The sequence below is a fragment of the Hemitrygon akajei genome, chromosome 15, assembly GCF_048418815.1.
Source record: "Hemitrygon akajei chromosome 15, sHemAka1.3, whole genome shotgun sequence".
Taxonomy (NCBI): Eukaryota; Metazoa; Chordata; class Chondrichthyes; order Myliobatiformes; family Dasyatidae; genus Hemitrygon; species Hemitrygon akajei.
Genome location: NC_133138.1, coordinates 59,870,152 through 59,891,729, shown reverse-complemented (window position 1 = coordinate 59,891,729; position 21,578 = coordinate 59,870,152). Strand labels below are relative to the sequence as shown.

Here is a 21,578-nt window from a genome sequence, read left to right as displayed (position 1 = left end):
TAGGCAGGAAATTGAAAATCTAGCCAAGTGATGTCACAACAACAATGTCATTGAGTAATGTCTTACTCAATGTCAGCAAGACTAAGGAGCAGATTATTGACTTCAGGATGAGGAACCTGGAGATCCATGAGCCAGTTCTCATCAAGGATCAGAGGTGGAAGGGGTCAGCAACTTGAAATTCCTCAGTGTTATCATTTCAGAGGACCAGTCTGGGCCCAGCACATACATGCAATTACAAACAAATTATGGCAGCGCCTTCTTTATAAGTTTACGAAGACCAGGCATGACATCTAAAACTTTGACAAACTTCTATAGATGTGTGGTGGAGAGTATATTGACTGGCTGCATCATTGGCTGGTATGGAAATACCAATGGCCTTGAATGGAAAATCTTATAAAATATAGTGGATACAGCACAGTCCATCATTCCCATCATTGAGCACATCTATATGGCGCGTTGTAACAGGAAGGCAACATCCATCAACAAGGATCCCCCCCATCATCCAGCTCATGTTCTCTTCTCATGGTTACCATCAGAAAGAAGGTACAGGAGCCTCAGGAGCTGCCCTACCAGCTTCAGGGACAGTTATTACCTCTCAACCATCAGGCTGTTGAACCAAAGAGGATAGCTTCACTCAACTTCACTTGCCCCATCACTGAACTGTTCCCACAACCCATGGGCTCACTTTCAAGAACTCAATCTCATGTTCTCAATATTTATTGCTAATTTATTTATTTATCTGGTTGTTTATTATTATTATAGAAAAATTAAACATTTTTTCTCAGTTCAAGCTGGTACAACCTAAGGTTTGGGTGTAGTTAAGCATGCTCATTTCTCAATTGCTCTGAACTTTTGGACTACTCTAGTGGTGTTTAGTATTGTGGCTCTCTGAAGATTTACATAGATCTTGCTTTGTAGCCCTAATTGGTTAATGCTATTATGTGTATTTGGAATGGCTATATCTATTAATTAAGTTGTTCTTACTTGTTTATCCTGCATTATTATTTCTGGACTGTTGTTACTATTAACATTTATTTTTTCTTTATTTTTGTTTGCACAGCTTATCATCTTTTGTTCATTAGTTGTCTGCCCTGTTAGCGGGGTCTTTCATTGACTGTATTGTGATTATTTAACTTTTTGTGTACGCGTGCAAGAAAATGAATCTTAGGGTTGTATGTGGTGGCATATATGTACTTTGATAATAAATTTACTTTGAAATTTGTATAACTGTTTCATTCGTTTACTCTATGGAAGTCAGTTTTTCAGGCCTTCCCATACTCACTGTTTTGCAAAGTTAGTAATTTATTTAAGTTATGAATTATTCTTTTACCCATATATTGAACCTAATTTCAGTTCTTTTTCAGATTTCTTTTTAATTCTCCTTTATCTCTGTTCTTTTATCTACTGCAAAGACAAATACAAAGTAGCAATTTAGTTAGCGCAGTTCCTTGATTTTAAATTGCAAACAGTGTTAGTTATTAAAGTGTCTACACTACTTTTATCGACCTGAACTTTTAAAAACTTTAACATGTTTTTTGATAGCTTCTGTAAACTTGCTGTTTTATTTCCTTTCTGTGATTTTTACTAAATTCTTTGCATTCCTCTGATGTTTTTTCCTCTGCCAATCCGTGGGATATCTAACCATTTTTATTGATTTTACTCCATCTTTTGTTTCTCTTGTGACCAAACTTGTTTAAATAGATGAACAAAACACTTTCATTTTAGAGGTTTCCACAGGTTCTGATTTCAATGAATACATCTATGAGCATTATCCTTTGCGTTCTGCTTTTATATCAGGCCTGTCACAAATGTACTGTACTAAACAATTTGCTGCCTTTGCAGAAATAGTTCTTCTTCCATCCAATAAACATTGAAATTACACCTCTTTAAGCAGGTCATGTTTGTTGCAAACAGCTATATTTCCAGTTCTAGTCATCCTGCCATTTTATCAATTGGTAACTCCCACCAAAACGTGTATCATGTATACCCACAGCATTCTTAGGGCATTGTCATGCTTTAATATAACTTAGTAATTTCCTTATTCTTCCCTCTTTCATAATCAGACTTTGTAATCTGAAATATATTTCTCCCAATTGAACATTTCTTCAAGTGATCAATGAACATTGGCCACGACATCATACCCCTTCAATTTATACTCTTGTTTATTTCTTATCAGTGTGTAGGACTCCCAAGCTAGTCCTGCTTTATGCCTTAATATTTTGAGCAAACGTTGTTGTATTCCTCATGGATAACATTTGTATTCTGATCAGTTATTTTGTTTGCATTTCTTATACACTTCATGTCTTTTATATATTGAATCTGTTCACACATTAGTAGCTGGTTTTTACTGGGATTTTGCCATTTGTGCTATGACCCTTGATTATCATAGAGTTAGTGATGGAGCACAAACTTGCAATTCTCTATAAGTCTTACTAGAAATATATCTGAAGATTATCAGTAAATATTGGACAATCTATATTCCTTTGTATTGCTTTTGAATACAGTTATTTAAACATTTAAGTGTTCTTTTTAAAAAAATCTTTGAATATTTCAGTAAGTTTAACCTATGTCATTGACCTTTAATGGATTTTAAATATCTCTGAGGTTTTAATGGTTCAAGAAAATAAATTAAGTGTTAGGTATCATATTATATATGAATGTTTTTCTGAAGTGTTCGTTAAGTGGAACTTCTGACCTTCAAACACTACCCCGCTTAGCTGAGCACCCCATGTGATTGATGGCTTTATGTTAAGAAAGATCCTTTTGCCCGGCAAAGTTTTGCCATTTAGGATGAGATCACTAGTAACTGGGATTTTGACATTGGAAGATATGCAATGAATAAATACATAATTACCATAAAAAGGTATGTCTGAATTATTCTACTTTCAACACCTCCAGTTCCTAATCTTTGTATTCTTTACATTATTTTTTATTTCCTTTCCTGAGCCATCCTCCCCTTTGTTTGCTTAAAGCTGTTTCAGTTGCCCTTTCTCCTTGGATCCAGACTATTGGCAGAATCCCATGAAATTCAGACTGACCTGTGCTTTCCAAATTTTTTTCATTTGCAAATGGATAAATACTTCTAATGCAACATTTTCTTCCTTTACCCCCATTTGTCATTGACTTCAACAGAATTTATAACCCACGTCCTTCTACGTACTGTTCCTAGTCATCTACTGTGACACCAGATAAGTACCGGTACTAACAAAAAAACCTTGATTCACTCAGACTGATACCTGATCCTCTCTTTCCGAAGTTCTGGAAATAGCTGCAAAAAAGTTTGCAGCTCTTCAATTCTCTAAATGTGTTTATTTTAGTTGAAAATAAATATTACTTTCCTATAGTGTGTTCTGAGCTGCATAAATTCCGTTTTAGAGATGTTGGTAGCTCCGTAAGGCCTCTGTTGCTGTAGTTAAATATCAATAACAGTAAGCTAGTGTTCCCAGACTTTGTCTCTAATTCAGAAATCTATTAAAGCATGCTTTGTCCTGAGTTCTGGTGAAAGGCTTTTTCCCTTCTTGCTTCATTTACATTTTCATAATCCTCTGAGCCCCCTGGCAGGAAAGGATAAACTTCCACACCTTCCCCCCTTTTAAAATCTTTTCTTGGCATCATAAAAAATCACTTTACTGTTGAGTGTACTGCACATTTCTGAGAAAATTAATTACTGCTAGATTAAATATTGTATATTAAAGTGAACAATAAGTTAAAACCATGGTTCACAATGTTCTCAAATATTTATTTATTCTTCCTAATCTTGCAGGTCATGACATAACCAGATCATAGTTTTAAAATTGTTTACTCCATTAAGGGTTGAAATATAATAAGCTCCCTTTACACTGCAGTTTATTGCATAGCATATCAAAGAAAGGCAGAAGAGAGAAATAAGTAGCTGTCTGGTGAGCCCACCTGAGATGGACCCATTTGCCTGCATCTGGTGCCTATCCCTCAAAGGTATACAGTCTAAGCCTTTTCTATCCATGTGTGATACAGCTGATTCTGCTCTACCACCTCCTCTGGTTGCCCACTGCATACATCTGATTGCACTCCTTGTGCAAAAACTTGACCTTCAGATCCCCTTTTAATCTTTTGCCTCTCACCTTAAATCTATACCCTTTAGTTTTAGACTCCGCCGCCCCGGGAAAAAATTGCGGCTATCGACCCTTTCTGTGTCTCCCACAATTTTCTAAACCTCTATAAAGTCACCCCTCAACCTTTTTCACTCCAGGGAAGATAACCCCAGCCCATGTAATATCACCATATAACTTGAGTTCTCCAGTCCATACCACATTTCTATGTATGTTTTCTGTAATCGCTCATCCTTCCTGTAACATAGTAAGCAGCTTCAAGTCCTAGTTCTATCCTGGGCTCAACATATTGCCAGCGGCTATATTTCATGAGGAGGTTGATGAACTTTGGTATGTCACCAAAGACTCCTGCAAATTTCTGTGGGGAGCAATCTGACTGGTTGCATCACTCTCTGGTCTGGCGGTACCAATGCACAGGAATGAAATACCTGCAGAGGTTTGTAATCTCAGACAGCTCCATTATAGCCACGACCCTCCCACCATCGAGGACATCTTCAAAAAACTCGCCAAAACGGTCCCCTAATCTACATTGGGTCTCAGCAATGTTGACAAGTCTGCATCAGAAGCACCAGATACAGTAGGTGACTCAACAAATTTGCAAGTAAAGTGTTGCCTCACCTGGAAGGGCTTCTTGGGGCCCTGAATGTGGGTGAGGGAGGAGGTGAATTGTCAGCTGTAGCACTTCTTCCACTTGCGGGGATAAGCGCCAAGAAGGAAATTAGGGACAAGGGAATCATGGAGAGAATCATCCGTGTGGAAAGCAGAGTTTGGTGGAGGGTGTAAAGATGTGTTTGGTGGTTGGATCCTGTTGAAGATAGTGGAAGTTGCAGAGAATGATTATCCTCTCCAACATGTCAGTCCATGGCCTTCTCTCTGTCACGATGAGTCTACTCAGGTTGAAAGAGCGAGCCTCCAATCTGATGGCGTGATCATTAATTTCTCTAACTTTGAGTGAGGAGAAGAGGTAGAAGGGGAGCCAAAGTAGGGAACACAAGAAGATGGAAGAGTATGGGGGATAATATTACCGGAATAATCTTCAGACCGTACCTTTTCCATGTATCACCTCCCAGCTTCTCACTTCATCCCCCCTCTGCCAGCCACCCAGCTTCACTTACCACACTCTAGATTGTACTCCATCCCCTAATGTCGACAGTTTATTTCTTGCCATAGATGATGCCTAATCTGCTGAATTCCTCCAGCATTTTATATGTGATACTCTGAATTTCCAGCATTTGCAGAATTTCTGCCGTTTATAACGTGGCTTCTATTGTGTTGTACAATGCACCAGAGATTGGTATATCCTATTTAAGAATGACCGGCACCCTTTATATGGGGGATAAAAATTGCAGAGGAGCTACTGTGCGTTGTAGACGTGGAATCAAAATGAGGTTCATTTTCACTGTCATGAATTTTATTGTGTTGTGGCAACAGTACTGTTCAAGGCATAAAAACTACTATAAGCTTCAAAAATAAATAAATAGTGCAAAGGAGGATTAACAAGGTAACAATGTTCATGGGTTCATAGACCATTCAACATTCAGAAATCTCATACTGGTGGGGATTAAGATGTTCAGGAAGGATATTTTATATAAATCAGCCCACATTTTATTTTACACCTTGCTACCCCTTACACCTTACTAGTAGTGCATTGGTATAACTCTGGAAGGAAATTATAGGGATGGTTATTTCTCATGTTCTGGTCACAGTAGAAGTTGTTCTGAGGTTCTGGTACCGTGAGGATTGTTGGTTTGCGTTGCCTGTAGGTAAGATAGAGAGTTAACTATATCAAACCAATGAAACAGTAATATTGAAAGTCTGCGGACTGCTTTTTCTATACAATAATACTGAAACACCCTAACCTAGCAAGTGGACAGTAAAATCCAGGAGGGTACCTCAGGGTAGTTTAGACTTAGTATCAACTTTCTTGGCTGGATCATTTAATGCCAAGAGGAATTGAAAGATTGTAATTGTTCAGTACATGGATGCAAAGAATCTAGACAATGGAGCTAACATGTATTTTATAAGAGCCTAATAAAAGAGAAAAATGCATTTTAACCTTTAGCAAATGTATCATATTTGGTCTATGCAGCTGAGCATGAAATAAGAATGAATGAGGGAGTTGCAGATGGTGGGTCAGCTGCTTGTGTAGGCTAACATAATTGGGAGAAATGTACATAATTCACAACCACTGACATTGAGTTGGGGTTTCACTTTAAGAGGCAGGTCTGTTGTGATGATATTATTATGTGAAAGGTTGTTAGCATGCTTTTGAATTTAAGTTTTGGAGTTTAATAAAATGTGTTAAGGGTTTAATTAAACATAAAATGCCTCACTTCATTTTATTTGCAAAATCCTACATTAGTGCCCCTGATACTCCAGGGTGATTCTAGAGTTATTGAACATGTTGGGCAGTGCAGTCGCTTTGAAACCTGGAGTTTTGGGAGCAAAATGCCGTCGCTCAGTTCGTACAAGCTGACACCCATTCACTTTGTGAGAAATCTCCACTGCTGAGACTGAATTCTACTACATAGTAGTGTCTCTCAGCATTTCCACAGTGGAGAGAGTGGTGTGTCTGCTTGAAAATCCACCTGAACACAACAAATACCAATCACAGAAAATTCACCTTTTATGGACTTTAGGACTATTGGAGTCTGAGTGTGCCAAACATTTGCTCCCCTTGCCCAGTCTCAGCAATATAAACCTTCAGAGCTAATGAACCACATGCTGTCTCTCCCGGGAAATCACCATCCTTGTTTTATTTTTAAAGAACTCTTTATGCCGCAGTTGCCTGATCAAGTTCACATAGCCCTCACTAATACAACCATGAAGGACCATGGGGAGCTTGCTAAAATGGCTGATAGTCTACACTCAGCTAGGCAGTGGTGCATCATTCATCTCCTTTCTCTACCTCAATAAGTCTGGTCAGGAAAGCCCTCAATGTAAGAATGCTCACATCTGCGAAACAGACAATGCTGTGTTTGTTTTAACTATGCTCACTTTGGTAGGAACACTAGGAAGTGCTGACTGCCTTGCAGCTTTGACAGTGCCAGTGAATTGAGACATCAGAAGTCTGCGAACACAGTTAGTTTCAGCTGCTAGGATTGTCTACTGTTCATTACAGATACCTTTCAGGGTGATGCTTCTTGTGTGACATGGGTGCTCAGGTGAGTGGGGTGCCCACATCACCTATTGATGAGAAGGCAACAAGAAACAAAACCTTGCTGGAGGCAGACAATGGCAGCAATATCCAGACTTACGGGACATGAAGGGAAACACTCTGCTTCAGTGGGTGATGGTACACATGGGACTTCATCCTGCCTAAAGTGGCTAGACCTCTGCTTGGTGCAGATTTCCTGTGTGCCAAAGACTGCCGGATGATCTTAAGAACTGCCAGCCTGTCGATGTCAGGGACTTTGGGTCGTTACCCTGCTCCCCCAGTAAGTTCCGCACAACAATTTGACAAGCACGTGCCCCACCGCACGTGGGTTTGCTTGACTGGTAGGCAAATTCCCAAACTTCAGCAAGCCCACATTCTCCTTGGCTGTCACAAAACATGGGGTCGAGCACTATATTCCCACAACTGGGCAGTCAGTCCATGCCCACTCACGTGGACCGGACTCAAAACAGCTGACAACTGGGAAGGCTGAGCTTGCCAACATGGAAAGACTTGGCATTGTACACCGGTTGAATAGCCCCTGGGATTCACCCCTCTGCGTGGTCCCTAAATCTGATGATAGTTGCCACTCATGTGGTGAGTACCATCACCTTAATGAGGCTACCAACCCCGATTGTTACCAGGTGTCACATATTCAAGACTTTTCAGTTTGTTTAGCTGTAAAGTTCAATTTTTCCAAAGTCGATCTAGTTAGTGGCTACCATCAGGTGCCTGTGTGCTTGGAAGACTTTCCAAAAACAGTTGTGATAACCCCAGTTTTGAGTTTATGTGCATGCCATTTGGGTAAGAAATGCAGCACAGAGTACCCACTGGCTGATGGACTCTGCATTAAAAGTCTTAGATTTTCTTGTTGTTTACCTGGATGACATACTTGTCACCAGTGTGTCCAAATCTAAGCATGTATCTCATCTCCGTATGCCTTTGGTGCGCTTAAGCCAGGGGTTGACTACTCACCCTGCTCAGTACCAGTTTGGGTATTTAGCGGTGCAGGGAGGTGTGACCTTTTTGGCCATCACACCTCCGCAGAAGGTGCAATACCCCCCCCCCCCCCATTAAAGGTAGTCACTGTTATGGATTTCCCACAGCCCTGCACTACTAAAAAACTACAGGAGTTTTTATACATGGTGAGTTTCTATCACTGCTTCTTTCCACAAGATGCTGACCTTATCTCCACCTGTATAGTGCACTTAAAGGAAATACCCAAGTCAAGTGCTTGACTTGTCAGTGGACATGACCAGGACATTTGATGATACCAAATGAGCTCTTTCTAATGTGATGCTACTGGCACACCCACTCCCCAACGCACCCATAGCCAGTACTACTGACACCTCAGAATATAACCATATAACAGTTACAGCACGGAAACAGGCCATTTCGGCCCTTCTAGACTGTGCTGATGCTTACTCTCATCTAGTCCCACCTACCTGCACTCAGCCCATTACCCTCCATTCCTTTCCTGTCCATATACCTATCCAATTTTTTTTTTAATGACAAAATCGAACCTGCCTCTACCACTTCTACTGGAAGCTCGTTCCACACAGCTACCACTCTCTGAGTAAAGAAGTCCCCCCTCGTGTTACCCCTAAATTTTTGCCCCTTAACACTCACCTCATGTCCTCTTGTTTGAATCTCCCCTACTCTCAATGGAAAAAGCCTATCCACGTCAACTCTATCTATTCCCCTCATAATTTTAAATATCTTTATCAAGTCCCCCCTCAACCTTCTACGCTCCAAAGACCGTAAACCTAACTTGTTCAACCTTTCTCTGTAACTTAGGAGTTGAAACCCGGGTAACATTCTAGTAAATCTCCTCTGTACTCTCTCTATTTTGTTGACATCCTTCCTATAAATCGGTAACCAGAACTGTACACAATACTCCAAATTTGGCCTCACCAATGCCTTGTACAATTTTAACATTACATCCCAACTCCTATACTCAATGTTCTGATTTATGAAGGCCAGCATACCAAAAGCTTTCTTCACCACCCTTTCCACATGAGATTCCATGTTCAGGGAACTATGCACCATTATTCCTAGATCACTCTGTTCTACTGCATTCCTCTGCAGAATATGCTATGAGTGCTGTTTATGACCAGTTGGGCGGAGGCATGTGACAGCCTCTCGCCTTCTTCAGCAGGCACTCCATCCTCCCAAAAGGAAGTACAGTTCATTGGACTGTGAGATTCTTGGTGGCTATCTGGCTGTCCACCATTTTTGGGTTTTTTTGGAGGGTCACAGTGTTCATTGACCATAGATTGCTTGTGCACATGATCACCAAAGTATCAGACCCTTAGTCTGCGTGGCAGCAATGCCATCTGGCCTACATATCTGAGTTCACAACTGTTATACAACTTAGCAAGGGGAAAGATAATGCCTCTCACAGCCAGCTGTTGAGGTCGTACACATAGGGGTTGGTTATGCTGGCATGGCAGCCGACCAAGTTACTGAGCCAGGGGTCTAGGTTCACGGGCCTGTGGTTGGCTGATGTTAAGTTTGGGAAAGCTGGGGTTTCTCTCCATGCGACATCTCAACCTTTATCCCTCGCCTCATCGTGCCCGGAAACTGGAGATGGACTATTTTCAACTCCATACATGACCTCTTGCATCCAGGCCAGAAGGCCTCAGGGAAATGATTGCACTGAAGTTTGTGAGGCACGGCCTCGGAGTGGATGGGCATTATTGGCCTGCCCCCTGTGTGGAGCGCCAGTGGGCAAAAATCAACCGCCATGTTTAATTGCCACGGCACACTTGTCATCTACTTCCTCCCTCCCACAGCGTCAAGCACTTTCATACCATGGTGGACCGTACCATCAGGTGGCCAGAATTTGTCCCTCTCGCATCGACAATGGCATTCATCAGCACCTGAGTCACTTGGTTTGGCACCCCATCTGATACTTCCTTTGACGGCGGTTCCCAGTTCATTTCAGACCTCTGGGCTGCGATGGCCTAGAACCTTGACGTTAGGATACATCACACCACAGCATATCACCCGCAGAAAGATGGCCTATGTGAGTGGTTTCACTGCTCTGAGGGCTTCCCTGACTGATGAGTGTTGGCATGATTCTGGGGCGTTGAGCTGCTCCATAAGAGGACCTACGGTCGTCTGCATTCGAGTAAGTACGTGAACAACCGTTACAAAATTGCCGTGTGATTTAATTCCTGACACCACAACTGGTCGGCCTCTCAAGAGTGTTTCACCCTCCTCAGTAAATTAACTTCCTTTTCACCTATTCCTACCTGCCATCATGGCGTACGGCACTTTTGGGTCCCTGTTGATCTACGTTCCGCCTCGTCTGTTTTTGTCCGCCATGATGCACACCGACATCCCCTTGGGCCCCCTTACGATGGCCTGTTCTGCATTTCGGAATGGGGAGAAAAGACTTTTATCATAGATAAGCGGGGTAAACCAGAATGTATTTTGGTAGTTCACCTTAAACCAGCCCACCGAGATTTGGAGTATTCTGCTGTTGTGCCCCTGGCACAACAACGTGACCATGAATGTGTCAGTGCATCTCTGGATGAGCCAGAGGCATCTGCAGTTCCTCCACCGATGGAACACAGGACCCAAGACAGCCATTTGTCTGAGCTCCAGACACGCCCACAATGCTGGTTTTAGTGAATTCTTGGGGTGGGCGGGGGGGGGGGGGGGAGGACTTGGAAGAAATGTACATAGTTCACAACCAGCAACATTGAGTTGGTGCTTTCATTTTATGGCATTGTTACTTAAGGATTTTTAGTGTGTTTTTATGTTTGGTTTTGGATAAAATATGTTACGGGTTTCATTAAATATAAAACACCTCAGTTGGTTTTATTTGCAAAAAGATACACTTGTACCATCACTGTGTGAAACTGAAACCTCTGCTTCCGGAAATGTTGCCTGACTCTTTGAGCTCCTTCAGCAGTTTATGTTTTGTATCGTATTCTGGCATCTGCAGTCTCTTGTGTCCCTGAACGTTGTGATAATGTGGGCATACAGTCATCAAAGGCATTAGTCTGTAAGACACAAAACAGTCATGCAAGGAAGCTGAAGTGAGGAGGAGGAGCTCACACACATTTTTGTCAAAGAACACAGAATCAGGACATTCAGCCCACTGAGTCTGTTCTGACCATACTGACACCATCCACAATAATCCTACAGTCATCCCGTTTTGTTATCTCCATATTCTCCTCAATTCCCTTCAGATTCTCCTATTGCAAATGTGCAGTAACTGGTCTTCCTAACATTGGTTTGTGCAAGGAAGCCACATGGTCACATGGAGAGTTTACAAACTCAGCACAAATAGCAGAGGACGTCAGGGTGGAAACTGGTTTACTGGAACTGGTTTGTGATATTCACAGAGACTTGGCTTGATCAGGAAGCATTAAGTGAATATCTTCAAAAGTTTCAAAGGTACATTTAATGTCAGAGAAATGCATACAATATACATCCTGAAATGCTTTTTCTTCGCAACCATCCATGAAAACAGAGGAGTGCCCCCAAAGGAGGACAGTTAAATGTTAGAACTCCAAAGTCTCCCCCCAACTCTCCTCCCTCCCGTGCATAAGCAGCAGCAAGCAACAATCCCTGCTTCCCCCACCGAAAAAAGCATCAGCATTGCCACCGAGCGCTCGAGCATACAGCAAAGCAACAGCAAAGACACAGATTTGCAGTACTCCAAAGACTACTCATTCACCCGGTATTCAAAATACCACAAGCTCTCTCCCTCCCAAATAAGGGAGAAAGAGGTGTTTCCAATTCACAGTGAGAGGGGAGACATAACAAACAACTCACTGGTTTACAATGTTGAAAGTCCATTGCATTGCTTTTCTCGACCTCTGTGCCCAAAGATCTCTGGTCTCTTAGGCCCAGCCCTTGGTGTGCCAAGTAACAGCCAGTCATGAACCCTTGAGAGTGGACCCATTCCAGCAACTAACCATAGTCAGCATGTAACTCCAGGTCAGGGTCTTCAAATAAACCCTGGAAGGGAAAAATAGAGATACTAAAGATGGAAATAGAGCGGTTTCTGAAGATGCAAACAAAGGAGTCGCCGTTTAGCATCATTAATCCTCCTAAGCACCTCCTCCAATATCTGCACATTAGTGTCCAACTGTGTATAAAAATGACCTATTTCATACAAGCAGTGAGAGAATATCTCTCCCTTCTCCAAGTGAAAGATTGAATACATACATTTCCATTTCATCTCAGAACAGACTAGTGTTAATATTTCTTTTGCTTGAGTACACTATGGCAATTGATCTTTCTTCAGTGATGGGCCAAGAACCTTAATACACATAAACACTGTGGGAGTATCTTCAACAGAATTTTGGCCAAAAATTCATAAAGGTAATGGCTCTGTTGCAGTCAGGTATGGGAAATACATACTGGTCTTGAAATGAATAGAAATTGATGTATTAGTTGCAGGCTTTCTCTGTGCTAGCAAACTATAAATTGTTTCATTTGTGTAGTGTTTTACGGTGGCCGTTGGCACTCAATTTTCAAATCATTTTGCAGAAAGAAGTATTTGTTTCCCAACTTATCACGAGTAAGAGGGAACATATGTCTTTTTGGCCTGTTAGTTGAGTAAACAGGAAAAGTACTGTAATTCAAGAGTCTTACTTCAGCATGTGAATGTATTGCCTTTACACATGTAGAATAGCAGGTTACTTATTTAAGCCACAATGCAGTTCTTTCTATTAAAAACTGGTGAGATTGATAAATACTTTGAACATAGTAGGTTCTCTGTGGAAGTTTATATTTAGTTTGCAAAGTTATTTGGTTAATAGGTGTCTGCTTTATTCATTCTTCACATGCTAGGTCTGCAAATGACGAATACTCACGCAGTTCCAAAAAGTAGAACTAGGCAGTCATAGAATATTTTTTATTCAGCCAAAGCAATTTATATTTTAAAATGAATTTGAACTGACTGTGAATTATTGTACTCAGATACCGTGAGATCACAACTTCCCCAGAATAATTCAGAAAATCAATTTAGGAGTTTGAGAAAATGGAAAGTTAACTTCTAAGGATTGCATAAACTTGGGGCTGCTTCAACTCTCAGTTCAAACATGAGGAAATTGTGTGGTTTGGTTCCTAACTTGGAGTCGGATGAGTCACAGATTGGAAGGAATATATCACAAACAAAATTTCATTTCCATAAAGTTAGAACACGAACTTCACTTAGAGATCGGTCTTATAAACGATCACTAGTGGAAGGAGTCTCTCGTTAGTGAGTGAGAGAGAGAGGGCCTGTGGTGGGTTATGGACTGTAGTTTTTGATGAACTCGAGATCATGGTCTCTTTGGGGGCTTTGCTGTTGATTGCATGATGAATGGTGGCGAGGGGGGGGCTGGTGCTTCCTGCTGGAACAAGTGCCGGAAGAGGAGGGACATTGATGCTTTGCTATGCTTGGGTGTAGGGGGAAGGGGAGGCTTTGGGGTTCTAATATTGCTTTGCCTTTCATTCTTTAGGGGTTTTCTTCTGTTTTACGAATGTCAGTGAAGAGAAAGAATTTCAGGTTGTATAATGTATGCATTCTCTGATATTAAATGGAACCAATGAAACATCAAACTATGGTTTAGTGCAACATTTTGTTTTAGTTTTGGTATTAAATGATATTCACCAAGACTGTTATTTTCCACCTTCAGATTTACATTAGAGCATGGAATCAGCAATTTTTCCAGTGCTTCTGAGGCATGTCTAAGAGACAGCAGCTTGAAATGGCTTATGCGGTTCCTCCTGTTCACAGGATCAGTTCACAGAGAGCATTTATTCTGAGCCTAACTTGCCAATTAAACCAGCAGTGTTTATCTAAGGTCTGGTGAGGAGTAGACAGGAGTCTGCCCACAGAATATTTGTAGTCACAGAAGAAGTACTAGTTAGACATGACATAGAAACCACAAACAATGCCATGTCACATTGTGGAAAAATATATTGACATCATATGTACTGTAAAACTCAAAACAGGACAATAATCTGGGCTCAAAATTTGTTAATATGCCTATAACTTGCAAAAACAGTAAGAAAGGGGATAAAGATGCTTGCTGTTCTTTGTGAACGGTGTATGATCTTATTGCCATCACAAAGGGACCTTTAACATTTATACGTTTGCAGTGAAATGAAGGAGTTTGAGAAAATAGAAAGTCAGATTTTTTTACACAATAAATTCACATTAGTAGAAAAAACTACCTTCATAGGACAAAGCTAAAACTTTCCATTTCTCCTCTAAACATAGGGCTTGTATTTTCTACAATACTTTTCATCAGTTCTGCATGGAGCTGCCAGCATTTAGCTTCGTAAATGTCTTCAAGTTTTGGATTTCCACTTGCATGCAGAAATTTCTGTTTTGTTGTCAAAGCTCTTCATGGCAAAACACTGGGTAGATATGGCATTCAATAATCTGGATGAAAGTTGTCAATCTGTCTAACTAAGGCCTGCCGTTGATCGGGATCGAGCATGGACGTTGTGTCTTAGCTGTCCACATCAAAGTTGATACGCTAGCCTGGGCAGTACGATATGGAGAGCAAGCTGTTGCCCATGTAGCAGGCTCCCCTCCCCACAGAGCTGATGAATCCAAAGGAATGGCAGAGACTGATACAGTTTGGCACCAGCGGTGTCGCAGGAGTTGTCATCATTGAACTCAGTGTAAGACTGCCCTAGGGACTTCAGCTCCAGTTTTTTCCTTGGAGTTTATTCCTGAAGCCTTCCCCATGAAGTTTGAGATCAGACTATAAATCCAACAGGATGGCCAAGATCATTGTCTTCTTCTAGAGCTGCTAACCACAGCTGAAGAGCCCCATTTGCCCAATCTCTCTGCAGTGTCTCAAAATTGTACAACTAAATTAGTGTAGTTGAACTTGATTCATGAACCTACCCTTACACCTGGGAGTCGATTCATTTGACCTATGGCGAAGAAAGATGAAGAGATGGTAAGTTACCTTTTTACAATTTGTGTTAATACTTTAAATTGCTCTTTTACGCTCTGCCATATTCAAATATTCTTGTACATCAGAAGCATCCAGAAGCATTGAAAAAGCTTGCCAGCTGTGCCTGCAAGTTTATCAAAGGAGATTCTGTGCCCAATGTGATCTAAGTCATTCACATGATTTGATTATGCCATCAAAAGCCCAAGTACCACATGTGGTCTCATCACTGGGCTCTAAGTCAAGTCAAGTCAACTCAATTCACTTCTTATTGTCATTTCGACCATAACTGCTGGTACAGTACACAGTAAAAATGAGACAGTGTTTTTCAGGACCATGGTGCTACATGAAACACTACAAAAATTACACTGAACTATGTAAAACAATTCAAAAAACTACACTAGACTACAGACCTACCCAGGACTGCATAAAGTGCACAAAACAGTGCAGGCATTACAATAAATAATAAACAAGCTGTGGGTGGTGAGAATGGACAATGATCTTGGCCATCCTGTTGGATTTATAGTCTGAGACTTATAGGGGTTTTTAAAAATATTTTTATTCAATTTTTAAGATAATTACATAGAATGAATAGAATAATAGAGTATAATATCAGCCCTCCCCCCTCCCCTTAACCCTTCCCCCCTTGACATCGCTATCATAAAAAAAGAAACAAAAGAGAAAAAGAAATAAGAAAGAAAGAAAGAAGAAAGAAAGACTGCCTGATATCGGAAGATCCCCACATGCTCCATGGAATTCAAAATAACTTTAATATATATATTTCTTTCTTTCCCCAAATGGCTAATAACTTTATCTTCAAAGGGCCTATATATTTAATCCTATCTTTTGTAAATAAGGATGCCAAATTTTCAGGTCATAGGGTTGAAGAGCAGGGGAACAGGTCCTTCAACATAAATAGTCCACACTGACCAAGAGCCCCTCCAGGTTAGTACTGTTTGCCAACATTTGGCCCATAACCTTCTACACCTACGCAATCCACGTATCCATCCAACTGTTATTTAAAAGTGGTTATTGTACCTGTCTCAGCTATTCCCTCTGACAGCTGATTCCACATATTAGTACCCTTTGTGAAAAAATGTTGCCCCCAAGTTCCTCTTAAATCTTTCTTCTCTCACCTTAAATCGATCCCTCTAGTTCTTGATACTGTGGCGATCCACTTACTAGCGCACTCGAACCGGCTCACAAATAGCCAGCGCGCAGGCACAAAGGTCAGGTCTGCAACAAAGGGAAAAAGCCTGCGGGGGTTTGTGAGTACGTGTCTCTTGGACCATCCGCGCCCGGGGAGGGCGGGATGAGGGAGGCTTTAAAGCAAGGCTGTGGAGTTCGAATAAAACATTCTTTGATTGCAGTTTACCAACTCCGTGTCGTTATTTTAGCGCTGCTTGTAGCACACCGCTACATTTGGTGACCCCGACGGTCCAAACGATTTTTGGACCGGAGATGACCGACGCCGCATTTGTTCATGCGGTTTCATTGAAACTGCCAAGCATCTGGACGCTACGACCTCACCTATGGTTCCAGCAAGCAGAAGCCCAATTCCACGTTCGGCAGATAACCTCAGAGGACACCCGTTACTACTACGTGGTGAGCTCCCTCGACCAGGACACAGCGACCCAGGTTGCGGAGTTCGTACAGTCTCCCCCGGCGGATGGCAAGTACACGGAATTCAAAGCCCTGCTCATAAGGACTTTCGGACTCTCCCGACGCGAGCGAGCTGCCCGTTTACTGCACCTGGATGGCTTGGGAGACAGACCTCCATCAGCTTTAATGAAGGAGATGTTGTCTCTGGCCGACGGACACACACCCTGCCTCATGTTTGAGCAGGCATTCCTGGAGCAGCTGCCCGAGGACATACGCCTGCTGCTGTCCGACGCGGATTTCAGCGACCCCCCAGAAGGTGGCAGACCGGGCGGACTTGCTGTGGAACGCCAAGAAGGTGAGTGGGGCGTCCATCGCACAGATCACCAGGCCACGCTCCCAGCAGCAAACCAGTCCAGGCCCGGCCACAGAGCCCGCTAACCCCGGAGGCAGGGGTGAGGAGACCAACGAACAATGGTGTTTCTACCACCAGCGGTGGGGCGCAGAAGCCCGCCGCTGTAGCCCGCCCTGCAAGTTCCTGGGAAACGCCAGGGCCAGCCGCTGCTGATGTTCTACGGCGGCTGGCCTTCGGTATAGCCTCCTGTATGTGTGGGACCAGCGGTCAGGACGTCGATTTTTGGTCGACACCGGTGCCGAGATCAGTGTCTTACCTCCGACGAGTCATGACACCCGCAGCAGGGCACCGGGTCCCCCCCTGAGGGCCGTGAACGGCAGCACAATAAGGACCTACGGCACCCGTACGGTGCAGCTACAGTTCGGCTCCAGCCGGTTCACGTGGGACTTCACACTGGCCACCGTAGACCAACCGCTTCTGGGTGCGGATTTTTTTGCGGTCTCACAGCCTGCTCGTCGACCTGCCGAGGCAGAGACTGGTTCACGCCGAGACTTTTCAGACGTTCTCCCTGGGTGCAGCCCAGCTGCCAGCCCCTCACCTTGGCTCCATCACGCTGTCCAACAACGACCTCACCAGGGTCCTGGCGGATTTCCCATCGGTTCTGGCACCGCAGTTCACGGCAGCCATGCCCCGACACGGCGTACAGCACCACATCCCGACCCAGGGACCACCCCTCCATGCCCGTGCTCGGCGGCTTCACCCGGACAAGCTCCAACTGGCGAAGGAGGAGTTCAAGGGGATGGAGGAATTGGGGATCATCCGGCGGTCCGACAGCCCATGGGCCTCCCCCCTGCACATGCTGCCCAAAGCAACAGGGGGCTGGAGACCATGCGGCGACTACCACAGGCAGAACGAGGCTACCACACCGGACCGCTACCCTGTGCCGCACATTCAGGACTTTGCAGCAAACCTGCACGGTGCACGGATCTTCTCCAAGGTAGACCTCGTCCGAGGATACCATCAAATCCCGATGCATCCGGACGACGTCCCCAAAACGGCACTCATCACCCCGTTCGGCCTTTTCGAGTTCTTCCACATGCCGTTTGGCCTGAAGAATGCCGCACAGACGTTCCAGCGGTTAATGGACGTGGTGGGACGTGACCTGGACTTCGCATTCATCTATTTGGACGACATCCTCATAGCCAGCAGCAGTCGTCAGGAGCATCTGTCCCACCTCCGTCAACTCTATGCCCGGCTGAGTGACTACAGTCTAACAATCAACCCGGCCAGATGCCAGTTTGGGCTCGACACCATCAACTTCCTGAGCCACAGGATTACTAAAGACGGGGCAACCCCTCTGCCCGCTAAGGTAGATGCGGTCCGCCATTTCCCCCGACCCACCATGGTCAAAGGCCTTCAGGAATTCATAGGTATAGTCAATTTCTACCACCGCTTCCTCCCTTCAGCTGCCCGAAACATGCGCCCCCTGTTCGCCCTGCTGTCCGGTCCGGGCAAGGACATTACCTGGGACGAGGAGTCCGCCGCCACTTTCATTCAAACGAAGGAAGCCTTGGTGAACGCTGCAATGCTAGTGCACCCCAGAATGGACGTCCGTACCGCCCTCACAGTGGACGCATCTAATACGGCAGTCGGTGGGGTACTGGAGCAGCTCATCGCGGGCCGCTGGCAACCCCTGGCGTTTTTCAGCAAACACCTGCGGCCACCCGAGCTCAAATACAGTGCTTTCGACCGGGAACTGTTGGCGCTATACCTGGCAATCCGGCATTTCAGGTACTTCTTAGAAGGTCGGCCCTTCATCGCATTCACAGACCACAAACCGCTTACCTTTACGTTCACGAAGGTGTCCGATCCCTGGTCGTCCCACCAGCAGCGCCATCTGTCCTACATCTCTGAATACACGACAGATGTCCGGCACGTCTCGGGTAAGGACAATGTCGTGGCGGACGCGCTCTCTCGCCCTACCATTCACGCCCTTTCCCCAGGGGTAGACTTTGAGGCGCTGGCAGAGGCACAGCAGGCAGATGAGGAGATCCCGAGTTACAGAACCGCAGTCTCCGGTTTGCAGCTCCAGGACCTCCCCGTAGGCCCAGGTGAGAGGACCCTACTCTGTGACGTCGCCACCGGCCAGCACCGTCCCGTCGTCCCGGCACCTTGGCGACGACATGTTTTCGACTCCATTCATAACTTGGCACACCCCTCCATCCGGACTACCATCTGGATGGTCTCCAGCAGGTTTGTTTGGCACGGACTCCGCAAGCAGGTCCGTGAATGGGCCAGAACGTGCATGCACTGCCAGACGGCCAAGGTGCAGCGGCACACCAAAGCTCTGCCGCAGCAGTTCCACCCCACCCACCGGCATTTCGACCACATTGATGTGGATATCGTGGGCCCCCTATCAGTGTCGCGAGGAGAATGGCACCTCTTGACTATCATGGACCGGTTCACAAGATGGCCAGAGGCGATCCCGCTCATGGACACCACCTCCGAATCTTGCGCCCGGGCACTGATCGCCACCTGGGTGTCCCGCTTTGGTGTACCGGCCCACATTACCTCCGACAGAGGCGCCCAGTTCACCTCCAGCCTGTGGTCAGCTATGGCCAGCCTTTTGGGGACTCAACTGCACCACACCACTGCCTACCACCCACAGTCGAATGGACTAGTGGAGCGTTTCCACCGTCACCTAAAGTCGGCTCTCATGGCCCGCCTGCGAGGAGCTAACTGGGTGGACGAGCTTCCCTGGGTCCTACTCGGCATCCGCACGGCGCCCAAAGACGATCTGCACACCTCGTCGACCGAGTTGGTGTACGGCGCACACCTGGTCGTCCCCGGGGAGTTCATACCAGCCCCAAGGGGGCAAGAGGAAGAACCCGCAGCAGTCCTGGGCAGACTACGCGAGAGGCTCGGTGACCTGGCCCCCATACCCACTTCGCAGCATGGGCAGAACCCGACCTGCGTACCCAAAGAGCTGCAGAACTGTAAGTTTGTGTTTGTACGAAGGGGCGGGCATCGGGCACCGCTACAACGGCCCTACGAGGGGCCATTTACGGTGCTCAGGAACGACAGGTCCACGTTTGTGCTGGACATTGGGGGGAGAGAGGAGGTTTTCACGGTGAACCCACTCAAACCGGCCCATGTGGACTTGGCGCAACTGGTTGAGTTTCCGGCACCGCGGCGCAGTGGCCGACCTCCCAAACAGGGTCCGGCCCAGACTGTGGACATTGGGGGGTGTATCGCCGGTTCTGGGGGGGGGGGGGTTATGTGGCGACCCACTTCCTAGCGCACTCGAACCGGCTCACAAATAGCCAGCGTGCAGGCACAAAGGCCAGGTCCGCAACAAAGGGAAAAAGCCTGCGGGGGTTTGTGAGTACGTGTCCCTTAGAGCATTCGCGCCTGCGGAGGGCGGGATGAGGGAGGCTTAAAAGTAAGGCTGTGGAGTTCGAGTAAAACATTCTTTGATTGCAGTTTACCGACTCTGTGTCGTTATTTTAGCGCTGTGTGTAGCACACCGCTACAATACCACAGTTCTGGGGAAAGACTGAGTGCATTCTCCCTCATGATTTTATACACCTTTCAGTCTCTTACGTGCAAAGAATTAAGTTCTTGGCCTGTCCAACTTTACCCTATAACTCAGTCCCTCCGGTCTTGGCAACATTGTTGTAAATCCTTTTTGCACTCTTCCCAGTTTAATAACATCTTTCCTATATAAGCAACCAGAACTGAAGGCAATACTCCAAGAGCGGCCTCCCATATTTATACCATGGGCGATACAAATACTGTATACAGTATTGTACTAAAGTCTTAGGCACATACATATAGCTAGTGTGCCTAAGATTTTTGCATAGTACTGTAGTTATTTTATGTATTAGACTGTACCTGTGCTGTTGCAAAAAAAACAAATTTAATCACTTAAATGAGTGATGATAAACCTAATTCTGATATGGGTTTCTATTGTGGACAGAGAGTGGAAAGGGGGCAGGGAGAGGGGAATCATGGTTGGGAAAAGGGGAAGGGAGAGGTGAGCGAGTGGGAAGCACCAGAGAGATATTCTGTAATGTTCAATAAACCAATTATTTGGATTCAAATGACCTCGCGTGATGTTCAGGGCTGGGTGTGTCTGCACACACACCACTCCCCGCCCTGACAATTTTTCCCTGCTGCCTGTCCCACATTCCTCCCGTGTGGCTCCACCCCCGCCTTTCCCAACTCTGTTGCTCCTGCCAGATTTCCAACCTTGCCCTCTGCTCTACATTGATAAATACAATACTGTGCAAATGTTGTGGGCAGCCTAGGTATATATATGTGCCTAGACCTTTGCACAGTTTATAATTATACCTCCCATGGTATAAATATATATCACATGACCTCCCAAATTTTATACTGTTACCATCAAGGAGGAGGTACAGAAGCCTGAAGGCACACACTCAGTGATTCAGGAACAGCTT

The 21,578-nt window shown here is 44.8% G+C and overlaps 1 long non-coding RNA gene across 1 annotated transcript; it reads right to left on the bottom strand.

The window, feature by feature from the left end:
• Positions 1 to 11,126: 11,126 nt before the first annotated feature.
• On the bottom strand, positions 11,127 to 12,557 carry LOC140739603 (uncharacterized). The gene is made up of 3 exons (XR_012101683.1): positions 12,430 to 12,557; positions 12,034 to 12,219; positions 11,127 to 11,255 (listed from the first exon to the last, which is right to left on the bottom strand). It is a non-coding gene; the product is annotated as an uncharacterized lncRNA (long non-coding RNA).
• Positions 12,558 to 21,578: the final 9,021 nt, after the last annotated feature.